Raw genomic sequence first — 14,126 nt, 5'->3', positions numbered from 1 at the left:
CATTTTTTATTGCACTGGAAATTCAGAAAATAGACAAAATATGGCATTTTATTTTACTTAACTAATAAAAATAGAGAATGAAAAGTAGGGACAGAAGGTAGTGCTTACTAAATTCATCAACTTCATACCGTTCAAAAATGAATCATTAATATGGTTGATGAGGTCTTATTAACAACCACTTTCGGTTAGCATGAAACCGAAGAACTTTCGTAAATCAGTAAGTTACCTCAATGGGGATATGCATTTCCCCAACAGTAAGCATTTCATATTTCTTTTTGACAGTAGGTAGAGGTATTTGAAAACTTCCAATAGTGATTGTCGGAGATTTTTCAATAACATTAATACCATTCACTTGGAATTGTTTCTTCGGAAAGTGCACCGTATGCTCATTGCCATTAATATGAAAAGTGACCTTGCTTTTATTGCAATCAATAACAGCCCCTGCAGTATTCAAGAAGGGTCTACCAAGGATAATTGACATGTTGTCATCCTCAGGCATCTCAAGTATAACAAAGTCAGTCAAAATAGTAACATTAGCAACAACAACGGGCACATCCTCACAGATACTGATAGGTATGGCAGTTGATTTGTCAGTCATTTGCAAAGATATCTCAGTAGGTGTGAGTTTGTTCAAGTCAAGTCTTTTATATAAAGAGAAAGGCATAACACTAACAGCAGCTCCTAAATCTCACAAAGCAGTTTTCACATAATTCTTTTTGATAGAGCAAGGTATAGTTGGTATTCCCGGATCTCCAAGTTTTTTAGCTACTCCATATTTAAAAGTAGCAAGTGATACGTCTCCGTCGTATCTATAATTTTTGATTGTTCCATGCCAATATTCTACAACTTTCATATACTTTTGGCAACTTTTTATACTATTTTTGGGACTAACATATTGATCCAGTGCCCAGTGCCAGTTCCTGTTTGTTGCATGTTTTTTTGTTTCGTAGAAAATCCGTATCAAACGGAGTCCAAACGGGATAAAAACTGACAGATATTTTTTTGGAATATATGTGAATTTTGGGAAGTGGAATCAACGCGAGACGATGCCCGAGGGGGCCACGAGGCAGGGGGACCCGCCCCAGGGGGGCAGGCGCGCCCCTGACCCTCGTGGACACCCCGTAAGGCAGTTGTTGCCCTTCTTTAGCCGCAAGAAAGCTAATATCCGAATAAAAATCGTGTTCAAATTTCAATCCAATCAGAGTTACGGATGTCCGGGAATATAAGAAACGGTGAAAGGCCAGATCTGGGAGCGCAGAAACAGAGAGAGATAGAGAGACAGATCCAATCTCGGAGGGGCTCTCGCCCCTCCCATGCCATGGAGACCAAGGACCAGAGGGGAAACCCTTCTCCCATCTAGGGAGAAGGTCAAGGAAGACGAATAAGAAAGGGGGCCCTCTCCCCCTCTCTTCCGGTGGCGCCGAAACGCCGCCGGGGCCATCATCATCACCGCAATCTACACCAACAACTTCACCGCCCTCATCACCAACTCTTCCCCCCTCTATGCAGCGGTGTAACCCCTCTTTTACCCGCTGTAATCTCTACTTAAACATGGTGCTCAACGCTATATATTATTTCCCAATGATGTATGGATATCCTATGATGTTTGAGTAGATCCGTTTTGTCCTATGGGTTAATTGATGGTCGTGATTGGTTTGAGTTGCATGTTTTCTTATTGGTGTTGTCCTATGGTGCTCTCCGTGTCACGCAAGTGTGAGGGATTCCCGCTGTAGGGTGTTGCAATACATTCATGATTCGCTTATAGTGGGTTGCTTGAGTGACAGAAGCATAAACCCGAGTAAGGGGTTGTTGCGTATGGGATAAAGAGGACTTGATGCTTTAATGATATGGTTGGGTTTTACCTTAATGATCTTTAGTAGTTGCGGATGCTTGCTAGAGTTCCAATCATAAGTTCATATGATCCAAGAAGAGAAAGTATGTTAGCTTATGCCTCTCCCTCAAATAAAATTCCAATAATGATTACCAGTCTAGTTATCGATTGCCTAGGGACAAATAACTTTCTTGTTGACAAAAGCTCTCTACTAAAACTAACTTAGTTGTGTCTTCATCTAAACGGCCCCTACCTTTTATTTACGCGCTCTTTATTATCTTGCAAACTTATCCAACAACACCTACAAAGTACTTCTAGTTTCATAATTGTTCTAGGTAAAGCGAACGTTAAGCGTGCTTAGAGTTGTATCGGTGGTCGATAGAACTTGAGGGAATATTTGTTCTACCTTTAGCCCTCGTTGCGTTCGACACTCTTACTTATCGAAAGAGGCTACAATTTATCCCCTATACTTGTGGGATATCAGCAAGCATAGTGGAGATTTTAGCTTCCGGTATTTTTCTCTTATTTGTGATGATGTCTTTCATATACTTTGCATAAGGAGGCATTTTAAGGATATCAGTCAAGCGAGTACGCAAAAAGACTGGCCTCAGCATTTTAGCAAAGCGTTCAAATTCTTCATCATCTTTCTTTTTAGTTGACTTGGGTGGAAAAGGCATAGGTTTTTGAACCCACGGTTCTCTTTCTTTACCGTGTTTTCTAGCAACAAAGTCTCTTTTATCATATCTTCTATTTTTAGGTTGTGGGTTATCAAGATCAACAAGTGGTTCTATCTCAACATCATTATCTGGTTCTTTTTAATTTGGTTGAGAGTCTTCATGAACCTCATCATTATCTTTTTCATTGTCACTAGGTGAGTGTTCATTACCAGATTGAGTTTCAGCATCTGAGATAGAAGTTTCATTATCATTATCATGAGGTTTCTCTATTTCAGGTTCACTAGAAGTGTGCAAAGTCCTATCATTTTTCTTTTTCTTTTCTTTTTATGAGGACTAGGTGCACTAGTGTTTGCTCTTTGTGAATCTTGTTCAATTCTTTTTGGGTGTCCCTCGGGATAAAGTGGTTCCTGAGTCATTTTACCTCCTCTAGTGGCAAAGTCATGCATATTATGATTCATTTCATCAAGTAATTCTCTTTGTGATTTAGCAACTTGTTCTAGTTGAGTTTGAACCATATAAGCATGTTTTCCAACACCTCTAACATCATTTGATATTCTAAATAACAAGTCACTCAAGCGAGCAATCATATTAGAATTGTATTTCAATTGTTTCATAACATTTGCATTGAAGTGATCTTGTTTTCTAATATAGTTTTCAAACTCATAAAGGCATTGACTAGGATGCATATTGTGAGGATTATCATTATCATTGAACTTCATAAGAGAATTTACCTCTACCACCTTAGGCAATGGTGGTGTATTAAGCCCATGTATTTCTTCAATAGGAGGTAAATTTTTAACATCCTCGGTCTTAATACATTTTTCCTTCATAGATTTCTTTGCCTCTTGCATATCTTCAGGACTGAGATATAATATACCCCTCTTCTTCGGAGTGGGTGTAGGCGGTGGTTCGGGAATAGTCCAATCATCATAGTTTTTCAATATATTATTCAACAATTCTTCAGCTTGAGCAATAGTTCGTTCCCTGAAAACACAACCAACACAACTAGAAAATCCCTAGAAGCATCGGTTAGTCCATTATAGAAGATATCAAGTATTTCATTTTTCTTAAGAGGATGATTAGGCAAAGCATTAAGTAATTTGCAAAGACTCCCCCAAGCTTGTGGGAGACTCTCTTCTTTAGTTTGCACAAAGTTAAATATTTCCTATAAGGCAGCTTGTTTTATATGAGCAGGAAAATATTTTTTAGAGAAGTAATAAATCATATCCTGTGGACTATGCACACAACCAGGAGCAAGAGTATTGTACCAAGATTTAGTATCACCCTTTAATGAGAAAGGAAATAATTTGAGAATAAAGTAATAGCGAGTTTTCTCATCATGAGTAAAAGGGGTGGCTATATCATTGAACTTAGTAAGATGTGCCACAACAGTTTCAGTTTCATAACCATGGAAAGGATCAGATTCAACCAAAGTAATTAACTCTGGGTCGACAGAGAATTCATAATCCTTATCAGCAATACAGATAGGTGAAGTAGCAAACTTAGGATCACATTTCATTCTAGCATTCAAAGATTTTTCTTTATACTTGCACAGTAATTTCTTTAAATCGTCTCTATCATTGCAAGCAAGAATATCTCTAGTTGCTTCTTCACTCATAACATAATCTTCCGCTACCTTAGGCAATTCATATCTAGGAAGGCTAGTTCTAGGAGGTGTTTCAGGAGTTTCAGTTTCAAGCTCATCGTCAGATTCAACAACATCATGTTGTATAACTCTAGCAATTTGTTTATCAAGAAAATCACCAAGTGGCACATTATCATTATCAAGCAAGGTACTAGCATCATCATAAGCATCATTCATAGTAGAAGTAGCATCATCAATAACTTGCGACATATCAGAATTAATAGCATGTGGTGGTGTTGCAAGTTTACTCATAACAGAAGGTGAATCTAAAGCAGAACTGGATGACAGTTCCTACCTCCCCTCTTCTTCGAGGGATAAATCTTAGTCTTTGGATCCTTTAGATTCTTCATAGTGATAAATTGATAATAATCCCAAGTGACTCAACAAATATAGCTATGCTCCCCGGCAACGGCGCCAGAAAAAGGTCTTGATAACCCACAAGTATAGGGGATCGCAACAGTTTTCGAGGGTAAAGTATTTAACCCAAATTTATAGATTCGACACAAGGGGAGCCAAAGAATATTTGAAGGTATTAGCAGCTGAGTTGTCAATTCAACCACACCTGAAGATTAATTATTTGCAGCAAGGTAATCAGTAGCAAAGTAGTTTGATAGTTTTGATAGTAGTGACACCAGCAACAGTAACAGTAATAGTGGTAGCAGTAATTTTGTAGCAAGTGTAACAGTGATGATAGCAATAGTAACGCAGCAAGATCAATATAAATAAATTCGTAGGCATTGGATCGGTGACTTGTTGGATGATATTCATCATGAGACAGTTATAACCTAGGGCGATACAGCATTAGCTCCAGTTCATCAATATAATGTAGGCATCTATTCCGTAAATAGTCATACGTGCTTTATTAAAAGAACTTGCATGACATTTTTTGTCCTACCCTCCCGTGGCAGCGGGGTTCATATTGGAAACTAAGGGATGTTAAGGCCTCCTTTTAATAGAGAACCGGAACAAAGCATTAACACATAGTGCATAGATGAACTCCTCAAACTACGGTCATCACCGAGAGTGGGCCCGGTTGTTGTTACTCCAGGGTAGTCGGATCATAACCGTAGTAGGTGACTAGAACTTGCAAGATCGGATCTAAAACGTGGATATAATGATGAATTCATAAACGATTTAGATCTGAGTTCATGGCACCCGGGCCCAAAGTGACAAGCATTAAGCATAGCAAATTCATAAACAGTTATTGACATCCTTTCTCTAAACTGGTTGAAAAAAGGTGTGATTTCAAAACTAAAGTATTATTTGTCCGGCATTGGAATACGAGGTTATAAACTACCATGATTTTGTCCCTAAAAAACCTACCATGATTTTGGTCAAATCTATACTGTCAAAATGGGCCTTAGTAAAGTTTAATATACATGAAAAAAGTCTAAGTAAAGTTTAATTCATTTGACCGTGTCAAATGTACAACAAATAGGTACGTACAATATGTTTTGTCCGGCTCCGAAGAGGGAGGCGCAATGACGGCGACACATCTTCAGTTCGCTTCAGTGCTTATAGTCGTCGCTAGGTGGTCTATAAATCTGAATGTTTTTTTCTTATTTCTGGTGTTCGTTATACTGCCATGATTGAAGATTGAAGATGAATAGATTAAAGTTTTGTCGAGAAAAAAAACAGATACCCGACGCTCCACAATGCTTCATACTCCTCCCGTCCAAAAAATCTTGTCCCAAACTTGTTTTTCAAATGAATTATCTAACACTAACTTGATACTAAATACATCCATTTAAGGAACAAACGCTTTCATACGGAGAGAGTAGTACAGTAGGACATATCTACCTTGACGGTGCTATAATCAAGAATACCCAAAAGGCTTTGCGTCACGTGCACTGATAGAGGAAAAAAATGTACAGCATTATTATGGCAGGGCCAACACCAATTAAGAGGCCCACCCATAGTGCCGTCACCCACATCCAGACATGAACCCTGGTCCCGCACGCTGGGTGCGACTATGTCTCGCTGCAAGCAACACAGAGAGTCAACTCTCGGCGTCGGCCTAAATGGACCGGCCCAGGTCCCGCGAGGCCAGTGACTCTTTTTTTGACGTTTTGTTTTCTTTTTTAATTTATTTTACACTTCCACAAATTTCTTAACACATATATAACAAAATATAATTTTCATAATGTTTTGAAAATGTAATCATGCATTTGAAAATTGTCAAATATGTATAGAAAAAATGTTGAATATGAATAAAATTGATCATGTATTTAAAATATGTTAATCAAGCATTTGAAACAAATGTTAAACAACTATTTGACAAATGTTAATCAAGTGTTTGAAAAATATTGAATGTCTATAGAAAATATGTTGACCATGTATTAAAAAATGATGAAATCTTTTGATATGTATATGAAAAAAATATTAATCAAGCATTTAAACAAATTTTGAACAAGTATTTCGAAAATATTAATCAAGAATTTGGAAAATGTTGAATGTGTATAGCAAAATGTTGACCATGTCTTAGAAAATGATGAAATCTTTTGATCATGTATATGAAAAATATTAATCAAATTTTAAAAAAATGTTGAACAAGTATTTCAAAAATGTTAATCAAATATTTGGAAAATGTTAAACGTGTATAGAAAAAATGTTGACCACGCATTCAAAAAACTTGTTGATCTTGCATTTGAAAAATGTTAAATGTTTATAGGAAAAATGTTGATCATGTATTAGAAAAATGTTAATCTTGTATTTAGAATTTTTAATCAAGCATTTAAAAAATGTTTAAAGTGTGGATAGGAAAAATGTTGACCATGTATTCAGGAAATGTTAATCTTGTATTTGAAAATGTTAAAAATATGTATAGAAAAAATGTTGACTATGTATTTAAAAAATGTTAAATTTGTATAGGAAAAGTGTTAGCCATGTATTAGAAAAATGTTGTTGACATATACAAAAAAATAGAATGAAAACAAAAAGAAACAAAGAAAATAAAAAAAGAAACTTGAAAAAGAAAAGAAAATAACCAAATGAAAATGAAAATGAAAATCATAAAAAAAATTAAAAACAAAAAACGGAGAAGGAAAAAAAAAAGCAACATCCCGGAAGAAAAAAACAAAACGAGTGAAACCCGGGCTCATTTCGTCTCAACTACATCTCGCCCTATTACTTGATCAGAATCCCGACGCCAGCCTGGTGGCTAGCACCGTTGCAACCTATCTAGGAGACCACCATTGGAATCCCCCCTGCAGCGCTCCTTTTTTCACTATTTTCCTTTAAAAGTGTGCGCGAGTGGGCCGGCCCATTACTGTTGAAGCTCGAACGAGTGTTCCTACTGTCTCGCTTAATGTGAGAAATAGTAGCCGCGCATCACGCTTGCGATGATGTTGGAGCGTTGGGCTATGCTTTATGGAGAACGACAACGTTGCCATGCTTTTCCTCCTCCGCTCTCTCACACACACACGTGAAGTGGTTTAAAAAACACTAAAATTTATTTAATTATTTTGCGAGAAAACTTCTCATCTATTCATCAACTATCAAGGTAGTACAAAGAACACCAGAAGTAAATATTACATTCAGGTCTATAGACCACCTAGCGATAACTAGAAGAATTGGATCAACAAACAGATTTATTAACAAAACCAGCAGCACAAACAATTTTTTTTACTCAAAGTCCATGTAGCCCACCTTCTTCTTCCTCCAGATTCGACCGATAGCGTGCAGCCGCATGATCGTCAAAGTCAAATTCTCGTTGTTGATCATGAACGGGAAATCATATAGGGCCAACACCCTGAAGAAGAAGCCATCACAACGGAAGAGTTCTAGATCCAAGAGCCAGATCCACATTATTCCTCAAATGTCTCACACCAACACCGCATGACCAATTGACAATGAATACATGTTTCATAGGTCCTACATGACCTCATGTTTCAGCAGCACAAAATGCTATCACAATTGTTGTGCAATTTGGGCCAAACAAAAGGAACACTAGGTCATCATGTGGACCAAGGCACAGGAGAAAACCGCTCAAGCGGCCCACAAGGGGGTGGGGAAGACACTGCAAACATTAGGGGCCGCTTCTTGTGAAACTACATATTGACCGCACGAGTGTGTAATGGGGCCGACCAGGGCGGCACTCATTTTTCATACATTTTTTGCTGGATTTTCATTTTTCTCTGGTTCTATTTTCCGGTTATCCTTTCCCTTTTCTTTATCTTTTTATTATTTATTTGTTGTTTCCTATTTCTATACTCCCTTTTTTATTTCCTTTAAAAAAATATGTACTTCATAAATAATATGTAATTCTTTTTGCAAAATACACGTTAACATTTTAAAAAATGCATGAAATTTATTCAAAAATAAGATAATACTTTTTTAGTTTTATGAGTTTTTAAAATGTGTGAAGACTTTTTTAAATACGTGATTAAAAAAATTACGAACAATGAAGATTTTTAAAAAGTTTTTATATATTTTCAAAAAAACTAATTGATTTAATTTTTTCAATAAAAGTGATAATTTTTATTACATGATTTTATTTTTGTAATGTGTGGTCAACTTTTAAAATCACACAAATAGTTTCAAAAACACACAGACACCTTTTGAATTTATGCATATATTTTTTAGCAATTTTTTTTACTATTAAATTAATTATTTAAAAATCACCAATAAAAATGGACATTTTTCTTTCTAAAAATTGCTTTTTAATGGGCGTTGGAATTGTTTATCTGCATTGCTAGCTAGATTTATTATGATTAAATCCCGCAAGGAAAAAAAAACAAACCTTATGTGCGGCTAGTTGCATTTGAAAATTCTGCAAATATTATATTCAACAGAATCTGAACCACTGTAGAGTTGTACGGATTTCATTTGGGTATCTTCATTGTGTCAAACTAACAGTGAACACAATTTGTCTAAGATACCCACTTCCCTTGTATCACACAATAATTTCAGTTCCAATATCAATCCAAGAAGATTCTTTTTCTAATGACCTGATATGCTATTTGGTGTGTTTAAAGGCATGTAAATTCATCGCTAGCAAAACTAATCATGTGGAGTGTGTTACAATTTGTTTTAGCCACAATTTTTTTTTATTCACAAAAAAATGTTTTAGCCTCTCTGATTTGCCCATTAGCATGTGTATACCCACTGAGCATATTCTAAGTTAGATAACAAATATGTGATCTCAAATTCTCAATATGTACCTATATGATATCTCTGTCCGTTTTCATCTGCAAATTGACTTAGAAAATCTGACATAAGTTGGTAATACTGCTAACATCCAGATTTCATAACTCGTGGGCTTGATATTGACAAGACTGTTCAGTTTTGCTACCATATTGCATCTCTATAACTCAAAATATTTTTGTCCTCTGCGTGCAAATGTCATACTTGCATACTCTAGTACCTTATTTAAATCAGAATCACTCAACATATGAAATGCATGGATACCAGGATATGTCATTTCAGTATATGCAATGTCTGAATTCCAATTAATCAGTACAATACTGTCGATTCCTTGGTGTACATACTTATATTGACTGTTACAAGACGACAATATTGGTGTACATAGCTTGGTAATTCAAGAACTTTAGAAGCTTACCGCAAGCAGAAGCACACAGACAGGATAAATACTAGCCAGTAAACAACATATCAGTACAATATCGACAAACATTATAGGCAAACAATTTCTGAAACTGCAGCACTACACAGATACTAGCACTACAACCCGCAACAAGATCAGTACTTTAGAAGCTGAGCGCCGAGAGAAGAATGACAGTGGTGAAAACCAGTGCCAGAGCGGAGGTCACCAGAGCCGGCAGCGCCACAGCGCCGCCGTTCTTGGTGTTGTGCGGCCTCGTGTTCACCGCGCCGCCACCGGTACCGGTGTGCCTCCCGGCACCGCTCGCTCCACCGCCGGAGCTGCGGCCTCCCGTGTGCCCAAGCTTCCTGGGTCTCGCCATCTCCAGGAGCCTCTTGCCTTGGACTTCTGGAAAAGTAAGCGGCAGTTCCAGGAATAACTTTGTAAGAGACTGGCCTCATGTTCATGGCAAGGCTGAGCCTGAAGAAATATGAAGAAAGTAGAGAGCAAAGGGGAGATTGATGCACACAAACTACTAACCATGGGGCTGGAGAGCTGCACCGGCCATGGCCCTTCTCGGAGCTGCCTCACACCATGTGCCATGGGATCCGAAGGCGAGGAGGAGGAGGAAGAGAGCGAGGGCACCTTTCTTCATCTTGAGATGGACTCGGTGCCCAACAGAGCAACTCCGATGTGGAGTGTGTGCGGAGGCTCGTCTCGTCTTTTAACTCCTGGATGCTGGAGAGCAGCTAAGATAAGACCACTCCACAAGCTATTGTGCATGGTGGCAACAGTTCAGCTTGGTTCTTTCTGTGGCAGACACTGTGCCTTGAGCCGGAGAGGCGCCTTGTACCGTGCCTTTCTCACCCTCTTGTTAGCTCACGAAATCAGGGTTAGTACTCTCCCATAATCTTGCTGATTAGCACCACCCCCAAACCAAGCAACAGTTTCAGGAACTTTTGTTTCGGTGCTCTATGGCATCACTCATGTTTCCGCTGGGGGCAAGAGGGGGCAAAGCGAACTGCAAAAGCTACCCAAAGAGCATATTTTGTTGCTTTTTTAATCTGTGTGCATGTCGTTGGCGCTGAGATTCCACGATGCTCCACCACATGTGCTCTTTGCCAGCTCCGAGAGGCGAGAGCTACAGGATTTTGAGACCACAGGCAGCCTGTAATGTAAAAATCCTGAGATTGATTTTCTCATCTCCTCCATGAAAAGAAGGCCCGTCCGGTCAGCAGGGGATACGATGTGATCTTTGCCTTTCTGAGATGTCGTTTTGGGCGGCCTTGTGAATGGTCCTTTCAGCCCAAGTTTCAGACGTGGCATTCTCTGCAGAGGAACAGTTACATCAGTACAAAGTAGCAAGGACAACTGCTGTATCAGTAAAGACAATTCTTACGCATTCTGAAAGAAAATAGTACATTGTCGGGTTATGAGAAGTTTGTACAGATCATGAAACCGGACTTATGAAATCATAGAGGGTGTTTTTATTTTCTCTTTGGAAAATAAAATTAGATATACATCACTTGTCACCCTGAAAAGAATGATGTTACCACTGAGTAGGAAGGCAGTGCGCCCTCTTTTCAGAGCAGGTTTCAGACAAAACGCACTCATAGATGAGAGTGGACGTTATTTCTGGGCTGGGTACCACTCCTTTTTTTCGTTGGATCCACCATTTCATTTTATCTCATCTCATATCTCTGACTTAAAGCTCCCTTTTGGCTTAGGCTGGACCTGTGCGTGTGGATGATGTTGCATGTTAAACTATGCTTGCCCTTTGGCTTTTATTTTCTGTAGTAGGTGTAATACGCTTTGAACCGGATGGTTTCTCTTAATAAAAATCGGAGGGGGAGGCCCTTCTTTCAGTCAAAAAAAAAAATCTCTCTGACTTAAATTTCATACGTCGAGGTTGCAGTCCCTGGGAGTGAATCACCACATCTCAGATACTCTTCTTCACGAATGTCGACCAAGAAGCCACCTGGTGCAATGGATGCAGGTCACACTACTTTCTTAGAGCATATCTAACAGAGCCCTCAAACTGGTCAAACCCTCAAAATAACTGCCAGTTTGAGGGTTGAGCAAAAAAAGGCGCAGATCAGTATCCTCAAATCCCTAAACCCTCAAAAAAAATCCAGGCCGAACTCTCAAGTTCAAGGCCAACCTGCACTAGTGAGGGTTTGGGGCAAGTTGAAGGCCCAACCTTCACTTGGTCAACTCTGTGCGCGGGAAAATTCCCAAGCCTCCTCTCCCCGCCGCCGGCTTCATCCGCGCCGCCGCCGCCCGTTCTTGTCGCCGCCGGCGGCCATGGAGCCCCTCCAGCCCCCGGCCACCCCCTCCGCCGCTCCTCCGCCGCCGGCTTCATCCGCGCCTGCGCCCGTGGCCGCGCCCGTGCCCGCCCCTGCCCCGCGCCTCCCGCCTCCGGCCACCTCGACCGACGCCGCCGTGGCGGAGATGGTGGCGGCCATCCACATCGGCCAAAAACGGAGGCGGGCGGGCACCCACGTCGTGCCAAGCAAGCCGCCCATGCCCGCCCCCGCGGCGAAGGTGGCGAAGCCCGCCAAGCCGGCAACCTCCACCACGGCTGCTCCCAAGCGCAAGGAGAAGCAGCTTGCAAGCCGCAAGCGGGGGGGGGGGGGGGGGGGAGGGGGGCAGAGCATACCGCGGCACCGCCACCGCCACCGCCGAGCACGACTGCTCCAATGCCGCCAACCGCGACTGACGTGTTCGATGAAATGTCCGCACCAACCGTGTCATATAGGGCCTTGCTCGACGACGCGGAGGTGAACATTGGGTCTCCTCCACTTGCTTCCTTCGACTTCCATGTTGAGGAGCCGGCGGGTGAGGAGGAGGAGGCGGGTGAGGAGGAAGAAGATGAAGATGTCACCGAGATCGGAGAGGAAGTGTTTGAAGCGGGAGGTGGTGCTCGAAGGCCAATTCGCACGGCGAACTACACGGAGGTTGAAGATGTCCTCTTGGTCAAGGCTTGGTCGCAAGTGGGTTGGATGCGGTCACCGGCACCGATCAAACCGGGAAACATTATTGGCAACGCATTGAGGACAGGTATTGCAAGCTGAAACCCAAGACTGCCACATTGAGAGCTCGTTCTTACAGATCGCTTCAAGGCCGGTGGGAGTTGATGAAACCCGCTTGTGCTCGTTGGAGTGCGGCTATGGATCAAGTGAGGGATCAACCCCCAAGTGGCTGTGTTGAGAGTGATTATGTGAGTACAAATATCATGCTTATTACTTGTTGGTTCATGCTTTATTTACTTGTTGGTTATGTTTGGTTGTGATTTTGATATGCTTCCAATGATGATATGTTTTAGGAGAAATATGCCGACTTGAGGTACAAGGACATGGCCGGTTCCAAGGGCAAATCCTTCCCTTTCAAGCATTGTTGGGCATTGCTCAAACATCTTGACAAATGGAAATTGAGGGATCAAGAGAGTGCACCGAAGAAATCGGATATGCTCAAAATGGATGATAGTGATGAAGAAGGAAGAAACCATGACAAGCCCGACGGAACCAAGAAGGGAAAAGAAAGGATGAAGATGGAAGCGGAGGCAACAAGCTTGAGGGAAAAGATTGATCAAATGATCAAGTCAAAGGAGACATTGACAACGAAGGCATTGGAGACAAAGCTTATTATCACCAAGAGAAAGAAAGAGGTGAAACTTGCACAATTGGAAGCAAGGCGAGAAGATGCCAAGCGCAAGGCCGACATGGAGGAGAGGATGATCAAGCTCAAGGAAGCAAAAGCATGGAAGGAGATGGCCGAGGAGAAGGAGCACATGATGATGTCTAGAAAGGACATGGATGAAGAGCAATTGGCGTGGTGGAAGGAGTACAAGGAGAACATCGCGGACAGGAAGAGGCTACTGCGTGGTGCTGGTGGTGGTGCGTCGTCTACTCTCCGAGGTGAGTCTCCGATGAGTGGTGGAGGCGATGGAGGTGTGGACAACTTCACCGGTGCTTGAAGTTGTTCGTACGTTTTATGTTTTGCAAATGATGTCTCCGATGACTATGTGATGATGATCATTTGCACATTGTATGTTTTGCTATGATGTCCATGGGATTTACTATGTGATGATGATGATTTGCAAGTTTGTTTCATGTATGTGATCATGATCATTTACAAATTTGAGAGTGATTTATGTTGTTGTCCTGTTTTGAAGGTTTGAAGGCCGGGGCGCAGATCAGTGCCCTCAAAACAGAATATTCTGTTTTGAGGGTTGGTTTGAGGGCACTGATCTGCACCCAGGGATTTTCGGCCTTCAAAACGACATTTTCTCAGCCCTCAAACTGGTTTTGAAGGTTGAGTTTTTGAGGGCTCTGTTAGACATGCTCTTATCCACTCACCGTTCTCCAACTCAACATGTGCTTCCCTGGACATCCAGCTGGTATCCTCAAGTTTTTACATATCTGAAAAAGAAGG

General features: G+C 40.8%; 1 long non-coding RNA gene across 1 annotated transcript; it reads right to left on the bottom strand.

Moving 5' to 3' along the window:
* Nucleotides 1-9,574: 9,574 nt before the first annotated feature.
* On the bottom strand, nt 9,575-10,513 carry LOC109741753 (uncharacterized). Its single transcript, XR_012189536.1, has 2 exons — nt 10,233-10,513; nt 9,575-10,100 (listed from the first exon to the last, which is right to left on the bottom strand). It is a non-coding gene; the product is annotated as an uncharacterized lncRNA (long non-coding RNA).
* Between the last annotated feature and the right edge of the window lie 3,613 nt (nt 10,514-14,126).

This window comes from Aegilops tauschii, chromosome 7 (assembly GCF_002575655.3).
Source record: "Aegilops tauschii subsp. strangulata cultivar AL8/78 chromosome 7, Aet v6.0, whole genome shotgun sequence".
Taxonomy (NCBI): domain Eukaryota; kingdom Viridiplantae; phylum Streptophyta; class Magnoliopsida; order Poales; family Poaceae; genus Aegilops; species Aegilops tauschii.
The sequence above is the reverse complement of the archived record's forward strand: the minus strand, read 5'-3'. Positions and strand labels throughout refer to the sequence as shown.